Here is a 24828-nt window from a genome sequence, read left to right on the forward strand (position 1 = left end):
TTCCTCAAGATTAATCCCTTTATCGAGCTTCTGATGCAAAATCTATTGCGATTTAAAATAATTCTCTTTTGTTTCGGTATTTTACTTCCCATGTTCTCTGTATTTTTGTTGTGGGGTTACAGCGTGCTTGGGAAAACCGACTGGCTGGATCTCATTTTACCAAGCTGCGTGCTGTTGACCCGCCCCGTAGCCGGGGCCTGCACGGCGGCGTTGCCTGTGCATGACGCACACAACATCAGCATCACTGAGCACCTGGTGGCTTATCATGCTTCTGCTGTTGGGCTTTGACACGTAATTTCCCCGTGTGTCCACGTGCGGCAATACCTGCGGGAACTGGTTTTACTTTGACTTTACATCCATACGGTTTCCGGGATGATTTAGAGATATTTTCTGGCCGGCAGGTTGATGTAGGTCTGAAAGTACTAGAAGCTCTTTCTCCTCCCCAAACCTTGCGGGCTGCTTGCGTTCCTCCCTGACTTCTACGGAGGGAACACCTGCGGGCTTTGGCCTTCCTGCAGCTCCTGCCCCAGCTCCGTCCTGACTGCTCGGCCGGCACAGCAGCGGCGGGCCCGTCTGGGGAGCCACATGCCGGCAGGCAGTAGCTTTAGACGCTGTTGTGTGAGTTTGCAAGTAATACAATTTGAAAAGAGACCAAGAGTTATATTCTATTTTCTATTTTCCAAAATTGACCGTGGTTATTTAGGACATCTGAACTTAGATATTTACTATGAATTGGGAAACTACCATTTGTTCGAGGGCCGAATCCACTTGCTGATGCTTTTATCAATAAAGTTTTATTGGGACGCCCATCTGTCCACCTACGGTCCGTGGCTGCTGTCCCACAGCAGAAGGAGTGTTGTACGGGCTTCAGGCACCACCAGGCCCACGACACCTAATATATTTACTATCTGGACCTTTACAGAAAACGTTTGTGACCTCGATCCATGCAATATAATCACTTACACACTTTCATTATATGGATGGCCATGTGAAGATGTAAACTTTGTTCCTGGAAGCAACTGTTCAAACACATTAGCATTCCCATTTTGGAAGGCTACACTGCTTATTTCAATCCACCGCTTTATTTCCTCACCCAGGGTCTAAAGTATTTATGACATGCACACAGCAAACATATACTGATCATCCCCTCAGGACCAAACGTGAATCTTTAAGAACAAGAGAACAGATAAGAAATATCCAGGAATCACAGAGGATGCATGTACACATCACTGAGCCTTGCAGAGCTATTCGGTGTTGATGTCATGGGTGTTATCACCAAAGCTCTGCAGGTGAGAGATGTTCATATTTCGTGAAGACTGAACGAAATTCCCTACGTGCAATGCTCCGCGATGAATCACACAAGTACTGGCTGTGCTCTAGGTGTTATTACTGCCACCTGATCGGTCTGGTGGCCCGTGGGGATCATCAGGGGCCTGCCTCACTCCCCTGACACCTGGGGACCAGGCAACCCCAGGGCCTGCGTGGGTGCTGGCGACAGACCTGAGAAGAGGGCAGATGGGCTGGTGAGCGAGAGTCAGAATGGGAGATCAGGGCAGCGGGACCTCGGGGCCTCCCTATCTTCCGTGAAGGAGCTCAACTACCCTCCTTGTCAACATCAGCTGCTACCCTTCCACTGAGAAGCATATTCAAGGCCTGGTCTGTTGGGTGTGAACACGGGTTTCTCTTCGAAAACGAATTCATTTTTGTTTCCTTTCGCTAATTCATGGTGAGATTTGTATTTGAACGCTTCAGAGGACGTCGCATTGATAACCATCATTGAAACATGAACATTTAACTCCAAGCCAGAAATGCCAGTTTCCAGTGAATCCACATCTAGAAATTAGGCCCACATAAAATATTCCATTAAACATTCCTTAACTTATGACTAAAACTCCATGGGATTTGACAAAACGAAATAGTCTGTATCGGAGATGCATCTACAACCCAGAAACTTGAACTGACTTGAAAGTCAAGTGGGACTTTAACACTCAAGGCGAATTGGTTTTTAACAACTCCAGGGAAATGATGATTAGACATAGTGTCTTTCCAAAACCAAACTGATGGGTGCAATGGGTTCCTCACGGACAGGGAACAGGGTAGAGCTTAGAAGACAATTGGAACAACCGTGACCTGTTAGGCCAGGTCATAAAGCCCATAAAGACGGCAGCCCCCGCAGGGCTGCAGCACGTGGGAGCAACACCAGCCCCAATTTCCACGTTGGGGTAAGTACTTCTGTCATCAGATGGGCAGATGGGTGGTCAGTAGAAGACGAATTACTATCTCACAGCGAACCTTAAAAGGCACACCAGGGCTTCCCTCATAGGGCGCCCTAGGAGATTGCCGTCCCACCAGAGTCTTCTTATGTTTCTCCACCAAAGTAACGTGTGTGAGATGGACTCCCGAGTGTGGGCACGGAGACGATAACACCAGAACTTTTGACGTCAGTTCCTTGTACACATTCAGAAGCCAGGACTTCACAGACGTGAGATGTCCCTCCCATCACTATCCTGTCAACCTCCAACTTATGAGATTCCCTAAAAAACCATGTGCGGCCCGGGCAGCAATCGCTGCCTCTGCGCCGACCCCGACCCCCAACTTTCCAAACCATAATCCATCATCTTCACAACACACTTCTGCAGCAAGTGTGGATTTTCTGGCAATGATTCAACATGAAGCGCTCCCATCTGAGGGTCCCAGCATCACCTCCTCCCCCCCAGCAACCCCCAGGACACCTCACGGTGCCCAGAAGGAGGCACTGCCGGTCCCACTCGATACAGTTGTAGTGGCGGGATCAGCACACGCATCATCTAACTGCAAGTGGCTCTTTTCAGCATGAATTGTCTGCTGGGGGGTGATGCACCACAAAACTTTTAACTGCCTCCCCCCCCGACCCCCCGACCCCAGACGCCAGGAAACACCGGGAAGCTGGGGAGAGTAGTGATCTGGAGCAGCCAATGGAGAGGACCCAGGGCACAGGGCCCCCATCCACGTCCCCAGAGCAGTCGCGGCGGTACCTGCACTAGGTTGCCCGGGGTGCTCCTTGGATCCAATCTGCTCCCTCAGTAGGTCAGAGTTGGAGATGGCCGTTCAACGTGACTTCACCAATTCTCCCTTGGGTTCATTTTCTGAGGACAGAACAACAACAGGGCGGGATCACTAACTGGAGAGGAGGGGCTGACGGGCGCTCGCTCCTTTGTGCGGCTGCACATGTGAGGGAGCTCCAGTTAAAGTACACAACTGCTGGCGAGGACGTGTGTAAAGGATGCGACCGGGAAGCTCTGATAGGCAAGGGCACGGCGGGCAAGCAGGAGGTGCTTTTAAACATTTAGTTAAGTCGCTTCGAAACCCAAGATTGTCAACATTTTAAATACGTGTCTAGGTTTGAAGGTAAAACTAAGCGCACTTCATACTTAGATTGACCGCTTACCCGCCAGTTTCTAAGAGTATTGCCTTTTTAACACTCGGGTGCAATTAGGAAACAACTTAATAAGTGAGAAATATTTTAGAAGTGTAACTATTTCTTGGAAATAATGTTGATTTCACTCCTAACAGAACACAGCCCTGTTGATGACGAGGGTTTTTCTAGATGTCAACTCAGTTTTATTTCAGGGGAAGAATAACAAAAGACATTATCTTCATTAATGCAAATTTTGAATTTATTAACTCCCCATCCGGATTTTCTGCAATGTCGTCTCAGGATTAGGAATTATTGACTATTCTAATTGGAAAAGAAACTATCCAGATCGTTTCAAACTGTACTGCCAAAGAGAGAATTTATTTTTATTTATTTATTTATTTATTTATTTATTTATTTATTTATTTATAAAAAGAAGGACACAGAATATCAGAAAGTGGAGAGAGCGAGGTGTCTCAGTTTTAAAGCTATTGTTTCTGGTGCAAACCTCCAAATTCAGAGAAGCTCATTAAATCGAGTCTATGGCAATAACAGAGAAGTGTTAATGGGCAGCAGTGAAGTGTGTCAGGCAAATGAAGAGACCCCGAGGGCTCCGCGCTGTTTACCATCAGCTACATTCTGCAGCATTACCATAAATCCTCTAAAAGATACTGTACTTCATTCCTGCGGGTTACCTCACAATGAAGGAGGCGTTCAGCATGCTCGGCAAGTGGGATTTGAAATAAGGAAACACGCGATTTCCTAGGAAATGCACGGGCAGCCTGTAAACTGCAGCCATAACGCATGTTATCATTTTCCCTAATAAGAATTTACCAAAACAAACACATAAAGAATAATTTGAAGAATAGGCACATGGAGCTAGAAAGGTTTTTAAGTTAGCCAGAAAAAAAAAATCAAGGTTGAAAAATAAAAATTAAAAAATGAGAGTTAGTGTATTTTTCGGTGTATCGAACTCAAGAATTATTAGTTCGGAGTTCTTTTGTAACATTTTAGAATGTTTTAAGCTTTTAATACAAATTATGGCTTGTGGTTTTCACTCATAGCAGCTCGTGGCCATCTCTACTGGAAAATCTTGGAGGAGAACAGTGTGTTTTATGGTCTCCTGACTGCCAATCCTCAGCACACACACACACACACACACACACACACAGACATGCACGCTCACACACATGCCCACATGCATGCACCCACATGTGCACATAATGCAAATGCAGGAAATTCTTCTCAACACAAACTGTTCTCTCACGTGCAGTATGGTTTGCAAAGTTAACTGTTACTAGGACTGAGCACGTGTCCCCAAACCTCCTCGCACCAGACGTAACACCTTCAGACCGTCTGGGACCAACGCCCGTGCCCCCTGTGTCCTCTGCCCCGCGCTCTGGTCACTAGCGCTCAGCGTTCAGACCCCCAGCCTCTCAGGGCGATGGCGTGCGCGCGGGCACTCAGCAGCGGGACCCTGATGGAGACAACCGCATGCTCAGTGGACGTCGCGACCCAGCCTCCGCTATGTTCTTAAAACCCACGCCTGCTCTTCCCACCAGATGCTACCTAGAAGCTTGATATTATTGGTTTTGAAATCATAATAAAATGGTTTAAAAATTTAATATTATTTCCATGAAATATTAGTGAGCATGTGGATTGTCATGCTTGTGTACTATTTCTGGATGAGCAAAAGCCATCTCAGTTAATATTGGTGTGAGGATTTGGGGGTCGTTGAACCTCTCTGAATTCAGGTTCTCGCCCAGACGATGATAGGAACTGGGATAAAAATGAAAAGTATTTCCTTTAACTCCCCAAACCCTAGACACCTGCTGCCACCCTGCCTTGCTATGGCACTCGATATAAATTCCTGGCCGGTGAACCTTTTGCACAAGAAGCACGCTATTCCTGTTTTGCGTATTCCCTAAGTTTCTTCGTAGAGGGGCACATGGTCTACGCCTTTGAATGTCAGCTAAGTGGCAGCAGGAATCGCCCTACAAATGCCCCTCTGCCTGGAAGTGCTTCTGCTGCAGGAGGCCCCAACCACAGGGGGCCCGTGGGCTCTGACCTCTTGCCCAGGTGCACCTGCCCTCCCCCACAACCTCCCCAGCAGGGGCCAGTCCCTCGGGTTTGGGTGTCCTGTCCCTGCGTCACTGCTTTCCTGAGGCTTCTTAATGTCACAGAGACCTTCCGATTAACTCAACTGTGTGTAACTGATACAGGCAGGTGTCTCTTTGGCAATCTGAGTCACTGTTACGGGATTCTCTACCAGAGGAAATGTCTCTTGCCTTTTTTTCCTCCCTAAAAGTTCTATATGAGATTGGTTAAAAAATGAGGGACATGTTTTGACAGTGCTCCGGCTCAGACTTACAACACTGAACAATAGGAACCAGACAATGCCTCATAAGGCAGTCAGAGGTAGATCTTCGCGTAAGCAGACGCAGAGGCTCAGGTGAGTCTCCAGAAATGAATCCAAAGGCCCACGATCTGGTTTTGTTTGTTCTCCTGGATTCGTGCTCAATACCCTCTGAACGCGTAAACCTGATGTCCCCGAAAGGTCTTCCGTGTACTTGAGCGTGAGGAGAGCAGCGCGCTGTAGTGGCCGGAGGCGAGTGTGGGCCTGGCCCGGCGGACCCTCCCTGCGGCTGCCCGGGGACCTGGCGCCCTCCTGCTCGGGGGCTGCCTCGTCGGCACCTGTTCACAGACTGAGATCCCACCACCCAGGGGCGGCCTTGAGATGAACACACTGCCTGGACCTAGTAGGCTCTCCATCGATCCTTCCTGCTTGGACAGAGGACTGTTTGCCTCTGTGCCAAATCCAAGATATTTTAGTAAATCCATTCCCCTGCTTGTATCCTTGGTCTTAGAATATGCTCAGCTTCTAGCTGGCTATGCAATTTAGAACATGTCCACTCTTCAGCTTTTCAGAGAAAAACAAGAGATCACGGTCAGAAGACAAAGATGGTGAGGAAGGTAAGGCAAGAGCACATGGCCGAGTCAGTGCGTGGACCAGGGTCTCTCCGGATGAAATGATAGGACATCAGAAGAAATCCTCCTCCTCTTCATTTTTAAATACTGATGCACTTCTTCATCTAAACCATTGCATATTTGCCCCAAACCTCCAACACTTTGAGCGTTGCCAGTGTTGAGTGTTGAGAAGTAAGAAGGTCCCGCTCTACCTCGTGCACAACCTTAGTATCTCCTGTTGATCCTCCATGCAATGCACCCCGCGGAATATGGCCCCCATGGAACCCTCTTGGCGCAGGACCACTGATTCCAGCACATGAACAAGCGACACAGGAGGATTTCACTAAATGCAGTTTGTAATTTAGATGCAAGACATCGCGTGCATGGTCTGTCTCCAGCCATCTCCTGATTACCAGCCCTTCCCGTGCTTACCCCCATATCTGAAGTCACCACCTCACTGGTTCTCAAAACTAACACTGCAAGGGAAACTGCTTTCCCACTGTGGGCTTTTAGCGAGAGCTGTGGGGCCCTGGCGCTGAGGACAGGTTACTGGCGGGTACACCTGTCTGCGGCTGTGGTGACAGGCAGAGAGCAGGACTCACACAGGCTTGCGCGGCAGTGACGGGAACACCTTGCCCTGTGGAATTTGCAGTGTGTGTGACAGTCTAAGACGTGAGTACCCTAGCCTGACAAGTACAGCTCCCAGTAGCCGCCAAACACGGCTCAGTCACATCTGTACACAGACACGTGTGTAACCGTTCAATGCAGTATTGCGTATAATTAAAAACAGAAAACTCTCTATGGTGGTCTGGTTAGAGTATGACACATAAACGATCTAGGATTGGTCTGTGTGGTTGACAGGGCCAGCGAGATGCAGAGCAGAGTGGGAACAGGACGGTACAGGGCAGCATGTGCAGTGACCCCACCTGTGCACACCTGTGCCAACCAGTGACCTGATGCTATGCTTCACATTGACAGGTGCACACATATCAATGTGCTGAAGAACATTTGGAATGGGTACGTACCCATCGCTGACAGGGATCATCCTGGGAAAGAAGTGGAATTTTTGAGGACTAAGAAAGATTTTCACTTTTTATCTAACATGCTTCTAGTTGTTTAATAGTTTATTGCAAAGCAAACTCATGCAACGTTCATGTAACCAAAAAAAAAAAAGCCTAAAAATATAATTTCTTATATCTATTGCTATTTTCAAAAGTTACGTATCAATTACTATAAAGAATGATTAATAAATTCAAGTTAGAAAACTATACTTCCAAGGTCACATAATCATTACACGCAACTTGAACTCCCCCCAGAACAAACCATTCGCTGTTTCCCACTGTATTTGTAACTGGTTCTGGGATCTGCTGACTGTTTACACACCAACAAACAATGCTACAAGAAAATCACATTTAGGCCCAATTAGATCATTCAAGCTCATTAAAAAAATTCTTCCAAATTAAGCAAAATGATATAGAAAAGCAATTAAAGATGGAGGCAATTAAAAACAAAGGCCAGTCAGTGCTACATCAGGGAGGAGGGGGCTGCTTCTGACACCAGCCGCCCCCCCTGCGCCCCCAGCCGCCCCCCAGGGCCATCCGCCAGCAGCTCTCTACCTGGGCCGGTCAGCTGAGCCTGCGGCCACGGGTGCAGAATGAAAACGTGTCACTGAGGACACAGCCCCAGCAACAAACGCAGCGAGCTCCAACAGCTTTTGGAGTCAGCGGACATTAGAACCGGAAGTAACTTAATGACTGTTCAGCTGAGTCCAAACCCTCCCCTTTTAGAGTCGGGTGCTGACATCTGGAAAAGCTCAATGACCTGCCCAGTTTTCGTGCAAAGTAAGAGCAGATCCAGAGCAAGGTCTCAGGTGGACTGCTCTCAGCACTCTTCCCCAACTGCAGGAGAGATGTTCTAGAGACATCCGAGACTTAATTTTGGTTCCTTTTATAAATGATCGCAATCTGGGTTGTCCGAGCACATGGATGGATAACCTTAAATGCGGCGTCGAAGGGCGAAGATCAGCCTCAGCCATGGAGCGGTATTTTGGGTTCTGCAATTCACAAATGCACATCCCGTAGGTTCGTGGATTTGGCACATGGGCAGCTATAGGATTTGGCACCAGAAGTGCTGACCTCCATCTACTGGGGCTTTCAGGCTTATTTTATTTGCCCTCCCACCCCCACCCCATGAAACAAGTGACTCTTACAGAAATCAAAGCTTTCCAAGAGACAACGCCCAAATAAACCCCAATCAGAGGAGCAGAGACATCCCCTGCCATCCTCCTTGGCTCAGGTCCTAATGACCCCTTGGATGAGTCCACTTCCCCACCTGCTTCTCTAACCCTGTTCCCCCCTCCCCACCCAGTAAGCGGAATCTTCAGACTCTTGCTTCTATAATGCCACACCTCTGCTCAATAATAAGTCAATTCAATAATAACAAGTTACTATTATTAGCATTACGCATGTACCACGATGTAAAGTTAAAAGAGTTTCACATACTAACTTGTAAATTATGCCCATTACAGGTGAGAAAACTGAGCTTCAGAGGCACTGGGTCAGCGCATAAGAGGCATTGCTGGAAATGCAAACCTTCGCCTTGCCCCGGCCTCTGGGTCTGTGGGGCTGGTTAAAACTGTTGAGTCTTGAGTCTCACTACCACCCCTGGGACCTTCCATCTAAGACATTTTCTCAGTGTCCCCAGAATACAGAGGCTACCTTCTCACTTGTGTTCATACTACCTTTCCTCCTATTTAAATATCAAAGCTGTCCCAACCCTCTTACCAAATCCTGCCATTTATCTATTCAGAGACTTCCCAGATCTCTCCAGTTCCCGTTGGGCCACCCCCTCTGAATCAGAGCAGGGCCACCCTGCAGCCTCGTGGGTCACAGGCCATGAGCATCCCTGGTGTGCACATTTCACTTCCCTTCCCTTTGCTGCTGCTGTTGTTGCTGTTATAAAAAGTGGTAAACGTCTTGAAGGCAGGGTTGGTATCTGCTTGTCTTTGTTATCACCAGAGGCCAGGAGAGAGGGGATTCCTTGAGGGAATGGATTTTAATAACATGTTTATGGAAGATGCTTACTGGTCTGTGGATTCCTCATGGTACCCAGCACTGTACCCACATTATTAGGGACTGATCATCTGGAAACATATAAGCCATCTGTCCCAGTCTGTTCGGGCACCACTGACTGGGTGCCTCATAAACAACGGAAATTTGTTGCTTAGTTCTGGAGGCTGGTTGTCTGAGATCAGGATCCTAGTGGGGTTGGATTAGGGGCCTGGTCTGGGTCACAGACTTCTTGCTTGTCCTCATATGGGAGAAGGGCTGGGCAGCCCCAATGGCCCAGTGATTTGGTGGCACCTTCAGCCCAGGGTATGATCCTGGAGACCTGGTATTGAGCCCCACATCAGGCTCCCTGCATGGAGCCTGCTTCTCCCTCTGCCTGCGTCTCTGCCTCACTCTCTCTCTGTGTCTCTATGAATAAATAAATAAAATATTAAAAAAATATGGGAGAAGTGCTGAAACAGCTCTCCAGGGTCTCCCACAAGGGCACCGGTCCCACTCTTGGAGGCTCCACCCTCATGACCTGATCGCCTCCACACAGCATCCCCTTGGAGTTAGGTCTCAGCCTATGAATTTCAGGGGGACGCAGGCATTCAGATCATCACATGATCCTTCAGAGGATGTAGAGTAGGTTGTTCAGGAAAGACAAGGCTCAAGTACAGATCTGTTGGAATCGGTCAACTGTCTGACGTGAGCACATGTGGCAAGGAGGTGACATCATGTACATGTATGTGCCCGGTCAGGAGAATATTTCTCACTCCTATTGTTCCCAAGACACAGCAACACCAGACAGTGAATCATGCTATTAATTGCTCAGTGAACTCCACAAAATTTGCAGGGGACCCTTGGGTAGAAAGTCAGAATTGCCGCGGCAAGCCCCCTCTTAGAATATCTATAATCACTGTCTGTCAAGGTCGTGATTGCAGACTGTGACTTAAATATGTTATTAGTTCAATGTAAACCAAGGCCTTATGTTCCAACCAGAAAATTCTAACATTAAGGGGCGTGGGCACCTTTAGCAACCTTCGTTTTTGACAGACTGCTGAGTAGAAGTGCTTTGTCTTCCCAAGACAAAATGCCAAGGATGTGGTAAGACTCGAGGCTCTCTGAAGCTCACAGCCATCTCATTGACATGGAGCTCACAGGAAAGCACGAGCCCACAAGTGGGATTTCTCGGCCTACATACAGCCCCCAACTAACTGCTTCCTACGTGATGCAAAAGACCTTCCCCCAAATTAGTGGGGCCACACCAAAATAAAGGCTTCTGCACAGCGAAGGAAACCAACGACAAAATGAACAGGCCACCTACTGAATGGGAGAGGATATTTGCAAATGATACATCTGAAAAGGGGTTAAAATCCCAAATACATAAAGAACTTCTGCAACTCCGCACCAAAAAGCAAATAATTGAATTAACAATCGGCAGAGGACCTCAATATACACTTTTAGAGGATACACAGATGGCCAACAGACACATGAAAAGATGCTCAACATCCCTCATCATCAGGGAAATGCAAATCAAAACCACAATGAGATGTCACCTCACACCTGTCAGAATGGCTACAATCAAAAACACAGGAAACTACAGGTTTGGGGAGGATGCGGAGAAAGGGGAGCCCTCGTGCACTGTTGGAGGGAATGCAGGCTGGTGCGGCCACCGTGGAGAACAGTATGGAGGGTCCTCAGGAAGATAAAAATGCAGCTACCCTATGATCCAGTAATAGTACAACCAGGTATTTACCCAAAGAAAATGAAAACACTAATTTTAAAAGATACATACACCCCTACGTTTACAGCAGCATGATCTGCGAGGGCCAAGATAGGGAAGCAGCCCAAGTGTCCATCGACAGAGGAACGGGTAGAGAAGATGTGGGGTGTGCACCCAATGGAGTATTACTCAGCCTTAAAGAAGAATGAGATCTTGCCATTCGTAACCACACGGGTTGACCTAGAGGGTTTAATGCGAAGTGAGATAAGTCTGAGAAAGACAAAAACCATATGAATTCACTCAGATGTGGAATTTAAGAAACAAAGAAAAAAAGAGACAATGAATAAAAGAAGATAAATTCTTGGATACGGGGAATAAAGTAGTGGTTGCTAGAGGGAAATGGGTGGGGGAACGGGTGAGATAGATAAAGGGGATTAAGAGGTACAAGCTTCCAGATACAAAATAAATAAGTCATGCAGATGGAAAGTACAGCACGAGGAATATAGTCAAGAAGGTTACAAGAACGTCTGGTGACAGGTGGTGACAGCCGTTACCGTGACGAACACTGAGAAATGTACAGAAATGCAGAATCATTATGTTGCACACCTGAAACAATAAGCACTGCGTGTTAATTATACTTCAATTAAAAACATCAGTAATATAAGTTTTTAAAAAGAAAAAGGCATCATCTTCATGCCACTCATTTGGTCCTCAAAACAATCTTGAGAACAGGGCAAAGGAGATAATAATTGTCTGTTTTCAGAGAAAAACTGGTTTTCAGAAAGATAACTTGCCCCCAAATCACAGAACTGGGTCTGAACTCTGGTTTCCTGACTGGACATTTGCAGAACTCCACTGTCTCGGCCGCCACATGGCCATGTGTGTCACACTGTCTGGAGTGGGGTTGGCAGCACCCCGCGTCTGACCTCTCATGCCTTGGGAACTATGACCAGGGAGAAGAGGACAGGAGCCCCCCATACGAGGAAAGGACCTGGACACGCTGGACACACCTGCCCGGGGAGGGCGATGAGGAGGCGGAAGGACCTTAACTCCACGTGGTGGGACCAGGACCCGGCCCCTACACTGGACATCCATCCCTCGGAGCATTGATTCGTCTTTATTTTTAAGACTTTGTGTTAAATGGGTGACGGGCACTGGGTGTTATTCTGTATGTTAGTAAATTGAACACCAATAAAAAAAAAAAAAAAAAAAAAGACTTTGTGTTAATAAAGTGCAAATGGTCCTGAAAGAACTAATAGTTTGTCACTGGTGGACTGTTCACGCAGCAAGGAGGGCGGCTGGGTTAGTGTGGGCCCCTCATCGGTCTTCTCTCCCCATCTCTGTGTCACACACCCATTCACTCTCACCCTCATGGGGTCTCTGTCCTGCAGAAGGGAGCACCAGGAGGTGGCGATTATTACAGGGACCTGGGGACGGGACCCCCAGGGAGCATCGGGGACTCACCAAAGTGCAGCAGGTGGCATCTTCGGTACCTAATCAGAGAGGCCGACTCCCTCACCATTTGGCAACTGTCTCGTGGAAATCTCCCTTGGATCACACGGATGGCGGGGCGGGGGGGCTGGCTCGGGGTCCCCTGGCCACCAACCCCAGCAGCTCAGAAGAGCAGCCCGATCCAGCTCAGCCCCTGGTGGCAGGGAGGGAGACGGGCCTGGAGATGAGAGCTGGGGAGCCAGCGCCAACAGAGGTGGGCCCAGTAGGGCCCTCGGGACACAGGCGCGCTCCCGGGTCATCGGTTCCCATCCGAAGTGCCCCAACGAAGGTGTGCACGGCCTCCGGGTCCAAAGCAGGGGAACGGGCTCTGCCACTGGAGCTGGGGAGGTTCGGGAGCCGGCGGGGCGGGGCTGGGAGGGGCGAGGAGCACCATGAGATGAGGGACAGGGGATGTGGCCTGGGGGCAAACAGGCGACACAGAAGTGCAGGGCGACGGCAGGGAACACAGGCTCAGACACTAGGTCCCCAGTGGTCTCTATCTCATACTGGGACATGGGGAACCTCCAGAGGCTTCGCACAGGGAACGACAGTTTTAGAAAAATTGCCGTGGGAGCAGAGGGAAGCACGCACGGAGCCACAGAGCGAGGCTCTCGGAGAGGCCACCTGCCGCCCCCAGAGCACCCGCAGCCTCAGGGCGCTGCGCACCTGCCACAGGAGGCTGCATGGCTCAGTCTCCCCCATCTTGCGCTTCCTGACTTGCTGTGTCTATGGATCTCTCAGCCACGTAAATGGAAAATGCTCTTTGTCCACGAAGCTCAGAGTCATCGTTTGGATTTCTGAAATTACACTCCACCCGACAGCCCTGCAAGGTGACGACTAGGTCAGGAGGTTCTCAGCGAGATAAGGTAAAAACCAACACTTCTAGGGAAAAACTGCCTGGACGCACAGCTAGAATCTGTAGAAATAGGCAAAGGTAAAATTCCTTTTTCGTAAATTTTAATTTAAAAATGTCTTTGGGTGTTATGCCTTCGGCTAACAGTATCTTCTTGGGGTGGGAGGAAAGAAAGAGAGAGGAAGGACTCAGGAAATAGGGAAGAGGGGAGGGGAGAGGGGAGGGGAAGGGAAGGGAGGGAGTAATCTGAACGAACAACGTGGCACGAGCTAAGGTGATCCACATTTTGAAAATTTAGAAAACATTGCTAACACCTACCTACAGGAGAATCGCAATGATGTCATATTATCAAATATGTAATTGCTAAAAAAAATATGTAATTGCTAATAATGATGGACAGAAGCGATGGCTGTGTCTTCAGGGTTGATGATGCAAGTGCTGGAAGAGATGGTGGGAGGGACGCGGGACAGGGGTGAGGACAGCCTGAGGCACAAGGGGGAGGCGAAGAGAGAGAGTGGCCGGAGCACAGCCTCCTCCCCACTGGCGTCCGTTCTCACGTGAAGGCACGTCCTACATGTGTCAACTATGAAATGACACGTGTAGGTGGCAAAGTAGGGTGTTTTTAGATTTTAAAAAATAAGATTGCTTCATGGGACGATTTTCTCAATAAAAGATCTCCGGACAAAAATATCAGGCCCTGCCATTTGCCCAAACCCGCGCTGGGACACCCAGGCCTGCACCGTTCTGAGCCGGAGAGAACTGGAGTCTTGCCTGCAGGCCCGCAGCGCCCCGGGCAGAGGTGCCCCCCCAGGCCAGGCAGCGCCCCAAGCAGGGCGTGGGGAGGAAAGCCCCACTCTCTTTCCAAGGTTTGCGGTGGCCCAGAGGGACCGTGGTAGAGACCCGCTGCCCGGTGCCTTGCTGTGAGGCTCTGCAAACAGATGGGCACAGCCCACCTGGTCCCCCCTGCCCGGTGACTTTGAGGATGCTTTGCTGCCTCTCTGGGCTTGGGTTTTGTCACCTGTGGAGTGGGAATGTGGTTAGCAGGTGCCTCTGCCCCGGAAGGACTGTCGGAGGATGGAGATCACACAGCTGCAGCTGCAGGAATTACCGCCCCCCCTGCACGCTTTCCTCCTCATCAGTGAGCAACCGGCTCCTCAGCATCCAGAACCCCTTTCTGTCCTGTTCTGGTCTCCGTGCGCTCAGGCTGTGTAACAAACACGCCAGACACGGACAGGCTTCCGCACCGTGCTACCTGGCAGGCGGAACCAGAGGAAGCAAGGCCCGGCTCTTCCTACAGCAGGACCCCCATCACGGGGCCCAAGCCCACCACCCCATCACCTTCCTTGGGCCCCACTGCAAGCTCCCAGCACCTGCTGGCAGGGATTTGGGGTTTCAGGGGGTGACATCTGGGGGACGCACACACTAGTCCAAAACGGCCCCTGACAAGCACGTCACTCCTTTTCTGAGTCCTTATAAAAGTCTGATCTTTAGGAGAAGCAATAGCAGGGGACTGAAGGTAAGTGGGGACTCAGGCATTGTTAACACACACAGTTTATATAACATCCACGTATTATTTAAAACTAACAAGTCATTCCATGTTTAATACTTTCTCTTACTTCCTTGTACTTTAAAAGCTCTATACAAAGATGAATGACTCACAATAAATTGTACTGTGTGCAAACACATATATGCAACCGCTTGGTGCCCACGTGTGGGAGGAATGAACCCCAGGCTTTCCTGCAGCCCACAGTCCTCACTGGAAAGGTGTTTTTCCTCATCCCTGAGAGCCAGGATGTATGTACAGTGCTGAAGAATATGGATCCGGACGGACAGATGATGGGGGGCAGATGCCATGGCCCTGCCAGGAAAATGAGCCTGCTGCCCGCCGGCCCCATGCTACACCCTGGAAGCGGGGATTCTCAGGTCCCTTGTGGGGTCTGCACTGAACACATCAGGCCATACCTGCTTACACGTCACAGACCATTGGGAAATTCTCCAGTGAAGACCTAGCATCGTGCGTCCAGCCCAGGAGATCGTAGGAGCCGCGTCCTGAGCCGGTACCGCCCCTGGGTGCAAACCAGGCCCACCTGTTCCATTATTTGCTGGTCCAAAAGACACGTAGGTTAAGCAAGGCCAACGGGTGGCCATGGCCTTCCTGCCGAGACAGCTTAGCAGTGCCGGCCTGTCCGCCCATGGACAGCCCACTCGTGGACCTTCAGGCTGTTGAGTTAAAATCCTTGGGGACCACTCTGGGGGGAGGGGGTGGTGGGGCTCATGGTGATCTGGCTCCTTTGTCCTTCAACTCATAGGCAAATCCAACAGGAAGAAGAAAAAAAAAACAAAAACAAAAAGCCCAACCTTGGGCAAGGAACCAATCTCCATGATTCTCAAATGAAAGAAAAGGGCAGAGACGTCCAAAGGAGTAAATTTACTGGATTAGTAGGTAAACGTGTACAGCACACCCGGGCCTCTGAGACCTCACTTCTTCAGGGAAGGTGAGCTAACCCACCCCCGGCCAGGGCGACCATCACCCACCGCTGCCCTGGAGCCCCCGTGGGTTCCTTGCCCACTGCAGAGCCCAACACAGGGCTTGAACTCAGGACCCTGAGATCAAGACCTAAGCCCCGATCAAGAGGTGGATGCTTAACCAGCTGAGCCACTGGGAGCCCCCAAAATGTTGCTTTAAATGGTGAGTTCAAATATGGATTCGAACAATCCAATGTATTTGGACTGTGACTATTTAGAGTCGAACGCAGATTTCACACAATGTGCTTTAGAGACAAAATCAAGTAACTGCATCATCTCCTGACCGAAGAGAAGTCCCTTTTATTTATTTTTTGTTTCTGATCTCCTCTTTTGAGAAGCAGAAAATAAAGAATTAAAAAAAAAAAAAAAAAAAAAGCATCGGACAACCGGGCCTTTGTGGATGCAAAGGGCCAGTCCTCCTCAGGAAAACAGCCTCTTTCGGATGAGGTGGAAGGTGGACGGGCCGCAGGCGGTGGTCCTTGATGTGAAAGCGAATGTCAGAGGAGACGCTGTGATACTGGGCGGGGGGAGCGCTCGCTCGCAGGCATTTGCTAGATCAGCTCCCACTCCTGCCCGCGCCCTGGAGCCGCCCAGGTGTGCCGCGTGGAAATGCCCCACCAGGCCTGCAATTACCCGGGCGCATCCCACGCCGGACGTGGAGTGGGTTGGATTCAGGTGAGCGGCCGGCAGGCAAGCCTGGCGACCCAGGACGGAGCCGTTTCTCTCATCTGCCGGCAACACAACCATGAGGCCTTCTTTAGGAGGAGAGCGTGGGCTGGCTGCTGGGAGGCGCCTAGCACCCGGCTCGCCCCGAGTCAGCGCACAGGGGCCAAGTGCGGGGTGGGGGGGGAGACGAGCCCGGGGGAACAGAGATACGGAAGGGACAGAGCCCAAGCCCCCGGAGCCCGCTGCAGTCGGTCCCCCAGGCACGCCCTGTCCCCCCAGAGTTCTTCCCGAACAGCACCCCAAACACCCCCACACTGGAACATACCGAGGACACTCTTTATTCACAATTTTTTTATAACCAGCTGAAGAGCATTCATGGAAAACAAGTTCCCAAATACTCCTCTATGTATCCCATGTATGTCTTTATGTTTATATTGAACACACATCTGTTTACTTGTGTCTACATTAAAACATCAAAAGTTCAGTTCAAAGTATCCTCTAGAGGCCCATATGTTAGCATTTAATTGTAAGCCTAATTGTCTTTGAATAAAGCCTGTGCGTGAAAAAATAAATGTAGTATTTAGTGGTAAGAACCACACACACCTCCTGTATCAAAACACCTATATTTACGTGCGAACTAAACACAACACTGCATTCCCCCCTGTGTGACGACAACCCCGTTGTGGCGCCGACAGCCGCACGGCCGATCAGGACCGCGAGCCGTTGGTTTAGAGCCGGAAGCCAGCCTGCGCTCGGCGGCGCGGTCACCTGCAGGTGGAGGGGGCCACACGGTGACCCCGGGCCCCCCGGATGGAGCGCGAACCGATCGGTGGCGCACAAGCCCTTATGGTGCTTCACGCCCAGTGATCCATCCAGGGGAGCCCACAGTTCCTGATCTATTTTCAATGGCCCAGGAAATCATCCCTCTGTGCGCCTGGACGAGGCACAGGGGCGACGGGAGCCTGGAGTTCGCCATCCCCGCGAGTCCCTTTCTCCGGGGACCTCGCCTGCTCCTGGCTCACTGCCCAAGAAGCTGCCACCTGCGGGTGAGCCAGCCAGATGCGGGCAGGTCCACCTCAGAGGCCTAATGACCACTCCGGGGCTCTGTCCTGCACCTCTGGCTGTCCAGCCTCCCCAGCAGCCCTGGACATCGGGACCCGGGAAGCACCATCTCTTCGCAGACGTCACAAGCCCAGAAGTGAACACGGGTCCTATCTGAAACCATGACGAGAGAAAATAAATTTATTGCCTCCCTCCCTCGGTTTCTCTAAACCTCTTTCTTCCTCCAATCCATCCTCTGCCCAAGCAAGAGCATCATATTGACAATTAGGTCAGATGAGGCCATCCTCCCACTCAGGAGCCTTTCTGACTGCTCCTGACTTCAGGGCTTCCCGCTCCAGACTCCCCACCATGCCTCCAGGGCCTCACAGGAACTGGCCCTTCGTACCTCTCAGCTCTTAGAGCGCTCCTAATGCTCTCCCATGGCAGTTCTTAAAGTGGGGCTCAAGGAACACAGTTATTTTGCCTCAGGGCCTTTGCACATGCTGTTTGTTCTGCTAGGATCACCCAACCCAAGCCTAAATGTTAACCCTTTCTATGGCAAGGGCTTGTGACTCATCTTCTTTTTTTTTTTATTTTAAAGATTTTATTTATTTATTCATGACAGACACAGAGAGAGAGAGGCAGAGACACAGGCAGAGGGAGAAGCAGGCTCCATGCAGGGAGCCCGACGTGGGACCCAATCCCGGGTCTCTAGGATCACGTCCTGAGCCAAAGGCAGATGCTAAACCACTGAGCCACCCAGAGATCCCCCTTATGCCTCATTTTCTGTATCAGTCATGCAATTTCCCTTCTTTGGGACCTTGATTTTTTACTTCTATATTATTTCCCTTCCCTTCCCTTCCCTTCCCTTCCCTTCCCTTCCCTTCCCTTCTCTTCCCTTCCTTTCCCTTCCCTCACTCAAGTACAGGACTCATCTCCCTGTTCCCTGGTGTCTTCACGGTGCCCACTGCACAGTAAAGACCTGAAAAATCAGTGGGCTGGTCAGTGAATGAGACACCGGATTGTCCCATCTGAGAACAGGTCACTACAGTAAATGCTTGGAAGCTTCTTTGTACATATTCAAATATACAGCAGATTCTTCTTTGTCAAAAATGTTTTAGGTGAGGTCTTCTCTGGAAGCTGGACAGTGACCGGGGTTACGACATTTTGTGGGAGGCCTTTGGAGACCCTGGGAATTGGGGGAATATTCCCCTCAGTGGTGAAGATGGAGGGAGCATGCACATGAGAGAGCCCAAAACCTAGTGAGTCACCGACCCGAGAACCTAGCAGGTTTCTGACCCAAAAACCTAGTGCATCTCTGACCCAAGAACCTAGCAGGTCTTCGACCTGAGAACCTGATACATCTCTGACCTGAGAACCTAGTGCATCTCTGACCTGAGAACCTAGCAGGTGTCTGACCTGAGAACCTAGAGCGTCTCTGACCCGAGAACCTAGAGCATTTAGGGCCCTTTTAGGTGGCAGGCCATGAAGAGTCAGGACGGGAGAGGATAAAAGCAACAGGTCAGATCTGAGCTTTTCAAGGAAGTACCCTTTGCTCTCCATCGGGATATGAGACCCTAGGAAATGTCAGAGCCGGATCACTCAGGAAGATTATGTGGCTCCTTCCCTGATGCGCAGGTTAGTCTAACTCAACAAACAAGTGCCAACCCAAAGCCACCCCTGCTTATGCTTATACATCAGGTTCCTGAGCATTCTGCAGCTGGTCGAAGACGTTCGTGTCCCTGGAGGGAAAAACAAGAACCAAGAGGAGGTGCTGCTGCTGTGGCCTCGGGGCCAACACAGGTGGGGCCTCCTCCTGCAGTTTGAAGAGAACGGACCCATTGCCCCGCCTCAGGAAATACCTGCAAGCCACATACCTACAAATAAACAGAAGCCCAGGACCCTCCCGTTAGGAAGACGGACAAGCACGCAGCCTTCCAGGGGTGTCTGCTAGCGTCTCCCAACTTCTCAGTCGCCGTCTCTTACCCTTTCAAGCAGAAGAGGACATGAGAGAAGAGCCGCTGGATGTGGATTAGCCCAAGTGTTACCAAGTGGGTTATTCAGCCTCCTACCAAAGACGGCACAGCCTCCATGGAGCCCCGCTAACCCTGTTAACTCATCTCCTAAATTTATCAAAGCCTTTCTCTTACCGGACATTGTGCTTGTTCCTGCAGACAAAACCACAGACAGACACAGACGGTGCCTCTGCCTGGAGGGAAGCCTCCCCCTGTCCCGACATCTGACGCCCTCTGGAGACCTATCGGATGGGGGCATCCTGGTCTGTAGATCCAGGGCTGCTGAGCACTCTGCCATGATTTTTCTGTGCATTTTGAATTCCTGAAATGGAAGGGCTGCCCTGAATGAGCTTACATCCTACTCTGACTATATGTCAGAGGAGACTAATTCAGTGCAGGCACACTTGGGGCTTGGGCTCTCGTAGGAGAACACACAGTCTAAACTCAACCCTCCACTCCAGCTCCAATAGCAGCTCTAAAGAACAGCGAAGTGACACATGGAAGGATTCTGGAAGAATAATTCAGAATCTCACTTATGGCCTTTGCTTCTTTTCCCTTCACCCTTTTTGCCAGGTTACTTGTTAGTCTTGAGCCTGCTGGTACACGCAGTCCTGAGAGGCACCTGCTGGTGCTGGCTGTGGGTGGCAACCATCACGTACTTCAAATTTTGACTTGGCAGCTGGCGGTGTCTTCAGGCTTCCTTCTCCAATATCTCATTGTTCATCTCAATTCTGTCTCATTTCAGTTCAAACCAATCCTAGCAGAGCACAAAGCCCTGCCCAGGCATCTCCACCACTCTCCCCTGTGAAAGGAGACTCTTTTCTGCGGCGGGAGCCCTAAGGTCTGGTGTGGGGTGACCTTTGCTGCAGTCCTACAGCAGTGAGAGCGGGGCTGGCCGTCAGCCTGCAGTGAGGCCCCTGCCTTGGGAAGCTGAGTGCAGTTGGCTTGAGAACCGACAAGTCAAGTCTGCAAGACCTGTCTGTTAACACAGATGCATGGGAATCCTGCTTTTTTTAAAATTGGAACTGCCAGTTCCACAATGAGAGACAGGGACTCCCACTGTCTTCAGGTACTAAAGTCAGTGTCTGGCCTGGAAAATCATTTTATCTCCGTGGACTTTGAGATGAAAGCAACACCTTTGCCAAACATGTTTGCTAATTAAGAATCACGAAAATGGTAAAATGTTTGAAAATCCAGTGAAATAATATGCGCTGCTGTCAGAATGCTGACCTCTGCATATTGCGGCATGTGGGCCATGGTAGCTCTAATAGTTTCTCCTCTTAACTTCACTAAATGAGGCAGATCCATAAGGCTTGCTCTCCATTTTCCTATCTCTGAAACTTTGGAATATGTGTACCACTCCACTTGGGGTTTTCAACTTCACTCATATAATCTATAAGCTAATCTTTGGTGTGTTACTTACATCTAGCAAGTTCTGAGAAAAGATAAAAGAGTAAAAATTAAACCCAACTAATTGTCAGTCTGGCGCCCCATCATACAATTCTGTGATTGTCTCAGATCTGGAAAGTGAAGCACAGTTGCCTAGATCATCAGGTGGATCAGAAAACAGAGAACACCAGCTTGAGGGAGCGATTTTAGGGATTATAGGCAGCCCTGTTCCTTCTGGATTATATTTGAGCTAGAGGGATTTCTCAGAATATGAAGCAGCCTAAAGTTACATTTTATAGTTATGACTTAAAAAAACTTGAATGTTATCTATGTATAAAATGACTTGTAATAAAAAAAATTTATGTTGGTTCTCTGAGCCAATATACCAATTTAGTTGGGTTTTTTTGTTATTTTATTTATTAATAATGTTTCCCCAAAGATCTATAAGATTAATCATCTAATAATTGGCATTTTATAGTTATTAATCTGGTTTTATCTTCCTTTAGAACATTCCAGAAACTCTTTGATGCCAAGAGCTTTTGCCTCATATTGAAATGGAAATTTACAGCTATATTTCTTCAGGATGGTACACCTAGGGGTGGGGGGAAAGATGAGCAAGCCACAACCAGTGATTCCTGCTGACAATACCTGCACATTTGTTTGGGAGCATCTGGCTGTCACTATCATGTCTCCTTGCAGTAGCTGCTTGTCCTGCTGTCCTTGTCAGGAATGGGGAAGCAGCAGTGCCTCTCTGCCTTAGGAAATCGACACTTGTCTGGTTGCTTGTGACGTGTCTTTGCTGGCTGTGAGGAGGTCTTCCAGCCTCAACAGACTCTCTCTTTCTCTGTGACAACAACTCTGAGAACCACGTTGTTGGTTTAAAATGGGGTAAACATACGCTATAACATGAAATGTTATTACTGCCCCCTTACATGGGGATATTTACTTGTGGAATGCTCCCCTAGCAATGCTGGAAGGGATCCTGGAAATCATCTACCATGTGACTAGCCTTCAGAGCTAACCATCTAATGTAATCGCTAATGGTGGATGAAGTGGGTGGTTCTGGTTTTGGCAATGGCATTACACTCTCTCTGCATAATCTTCCTGCTGATAACAACCAGACCAGTTAGACTCTGTTTATATAATCTGAAGGCATTAGAGAGCAATCATGATTTGCAGAGCCAAGAGACCAGGCAGAAAGAAACCCACAGAGATGGGCCCTTTATTAAGCACAACTTTATGGCTTGAGACATTCATTGATTCCAAAGTGACTCATCAAAGTCTTAGAATCTAAAGCTCTCTGTTCATCTCTGAACATTGCTAGGGGCATGAGATTGGAGCTCATGGCCAATGGGAAGGAAGTTCCCTGGAAACACCACCAACTTCCAGCTGGGATCTCTTAAGGTTTAATCCCAGGAATAAATGTTGATGAAACAGCTCCGTCCTCCGGAGTAATAAAACCCAGCTTTGAACCATCTCAATTCCTGTTGTAATTGGAGCCGTGTTCCTTAATCTAGATGTCCAAAGCAAAAGTAAATACTTTCTATTTTACTGTAGAAACTAAATACTTTCTACGATACAGAGAACTGCAATATATAGCTGTAATTTTTTATCTATCATGTCTGTAATTCAAACAAAACAAAACAAAGCTTAGTATGCAAGTAGATTTGACCAAAATCCAGGAAAGAAGAATAACAGCCAATAGAAAGACACACATTGGAATTATCTGATGAGAATTTAAATTAATTGTGTTGAGATTGCCAAAGGAATTGAACACAATGCTGAATTTCAGGAGATAAATAAAACTTATTTTAGAGATCATGTGGAAATTTAATAATTGAAAACTGTAAGAATGGATACTAGGAACTCAATCCATGGCATTAACAGAATATGCCTGGCTAAAGAGACAATTAGTAAACTGGAAGATAGGTCAGAAGAAAATATCACAATTAATATAAGAGAAATAAAATTACATTGGAAAAGGAGTAAAAACAATATCTGAAAAGTTAAGGCTAAGAACTTTTGAAAGTGATGAAAAATATTGACTCACAAATTCAAGAAGCACTATGAAGCCCATGTGGGATAAATACAAAGAAAACCACACCTGCATACCTCCTAGTAAAACTACAAGAACCAAAAAACCAAAGAAAAATATTATAAATAGGCAGCAATTAATTATAGCTAACTTCTTAACAGAAACAAGAGAATTCAGAAGACATTGGAATTATGTATTAAAAATGCTTAGTGAAAGTAAATGCCAATCTTGTGAAGAATAACTTTTCAGATAGGAAGGTATAGAAAGGACATTTTCAGACAAAAGAAATGAAAGAATTTGTCATCAGTAGATTCATGTTAAGTAAAATTCTAACAGATTGTTCAGCCAGGGGGAAAATGATCTGATTTTATCTCAGAGATTCATGAAGAGGTAAAAATTAGCCAAAACTATAAATAATGGGTAAATCTAAATGATCATTAACCATATTAAAGGACAATAATAATCCCTTGTAGAATCTGATATATTTATAAGGAAATAACTGTATTTAATAAATATTTGTATGATGTATGTGTTACTTCCGTTAACAATAGCACATAGACTAGGAAGGAATAGTTTGAGTTAAAGCATTCCTACAGTCACTGAATATTTGGAAAGTGATAAAACTACAATTAATAATAAATTGTAGTAAGAATAAACAATGTAAATTAAAAGTAACCAATAAAAAGCAGTAAAAGAAAGTATAACAAGTTAATCATGGTAAAAAGGAATAACAAAATACTAAATCCAAATAAATTTAAGGAAGTCATAGACGAGATGGTAAAAACAGAAGAAAATAGCAATTGGAGGATGTGACCCACTAACAGTCACAATGAGATGTAAAAAGTGTCAAAGATGATCAGACTGGACCAGAAGTGTTTCCAGTCTCACCCTCAATACAAGGGCAGGGGAGCGAGGAAAGTAGATGGTGGGGGCCGCGGGGCCTAAGGGCCCGTAGACACAGTTCCCGCCGAGGCCGGGAGCTAGACACCAGGACTGTCACCCGCGGCCAGGGCACACGCGGCCCACTGATGTCACGCGTGGTCCAGCAGGCAGGCAGCTACGCTGAGAAACGTCAATGATGCATCTGGATTGCTGATCTTACTGGGACGGTGCTGGGCCCGAGGACCGTGACCGGCCGGCCGGCACCCACGTGGCGCGCTAGTACTGTGCGCTGCGTGGCGAGCAGGTATGTTTCCTTCCTTCAGAGGGCTTTACCAGCCGTGTGTAGCCTAGAAACAGCTACGAAATGACACAGAAGAGAAGCCCTTCCAAAAGGGACCAGATAGAGGCCATTGATTAAAGAAGCGAACAGTTGCCTACGGGAGAGGCTCAGGTGTAGTCTTCACAGACATAGGGTTCTTATCTGGGTGATTAAAAACTGAGCAGGCTCAAGAAAGTGGGAGAAGGGATCCCTGGGTGGCGCAGCGGTTTGGCGCCTGCCTTTGGCCCAGGGCGCGATCCTGGAGACCCGGGATCGAATCCCACATCGGGCTCCCGGTGCATGGAGCCTGCCTATGTCTCTGCCTCTCTCTCTCTCTCTCTCTCTCTCTATCATAAATAAATAAAAAAAAAATAAAAAAAAAAAAAAAAGAAAGTGGGAGAAGCGGGGAAGGACCCCGCAAGGAGATCTCTGCAAACCGTGTCCTCAGTAAGCCAGCACCCGCGTGGGTCTCCTTCT

The 24828-nt window shown here is 48.5% G+C and overlaps 1 protein-coding gene across 15 annotated transcripts in view; it reads right to left on the reverse strand.

Moving 5' to 3' along the window:
• The window catches only part of MYT1L (myelin transcription factor 1 like), a 404563-nt gene that overhangs the window by 271829 nt on the left and 107906 nt on the right, over positions 1–24828 (reverse strand). For 14 of the 15 annotated variants that reach the window (XM_038560665.1, XM_038560668.1, XM_038560658.1 and 11 more), the window contains exon 3: positions 3015–3125. The exons of the other annotated variant lie outside the window; for it this stretch is intronic. The gene's annotated coding sequence lies outside the window, so the exon portion shown is untranslated. The remainder of the gene's footprint in view (positions 1–3014; positions 3126–24828) is intronic. 15 annotated transcript variants of the gene reach the window in all.

Source organism: Canis lupus, chromosome 17 (assembly GCF_011100685.1).
Source record: "Canis lupus familiaris isolate Mischka breed German Shepherd chromosome 17, alternate assembly UU_Cfam_GSD_1.0, whole genome shotgun sequence".
NCBI lineage: Eukaryota > Metazoa > Chordata > Mammalia > Carnivora > Canidae > Canis > Canis lupus.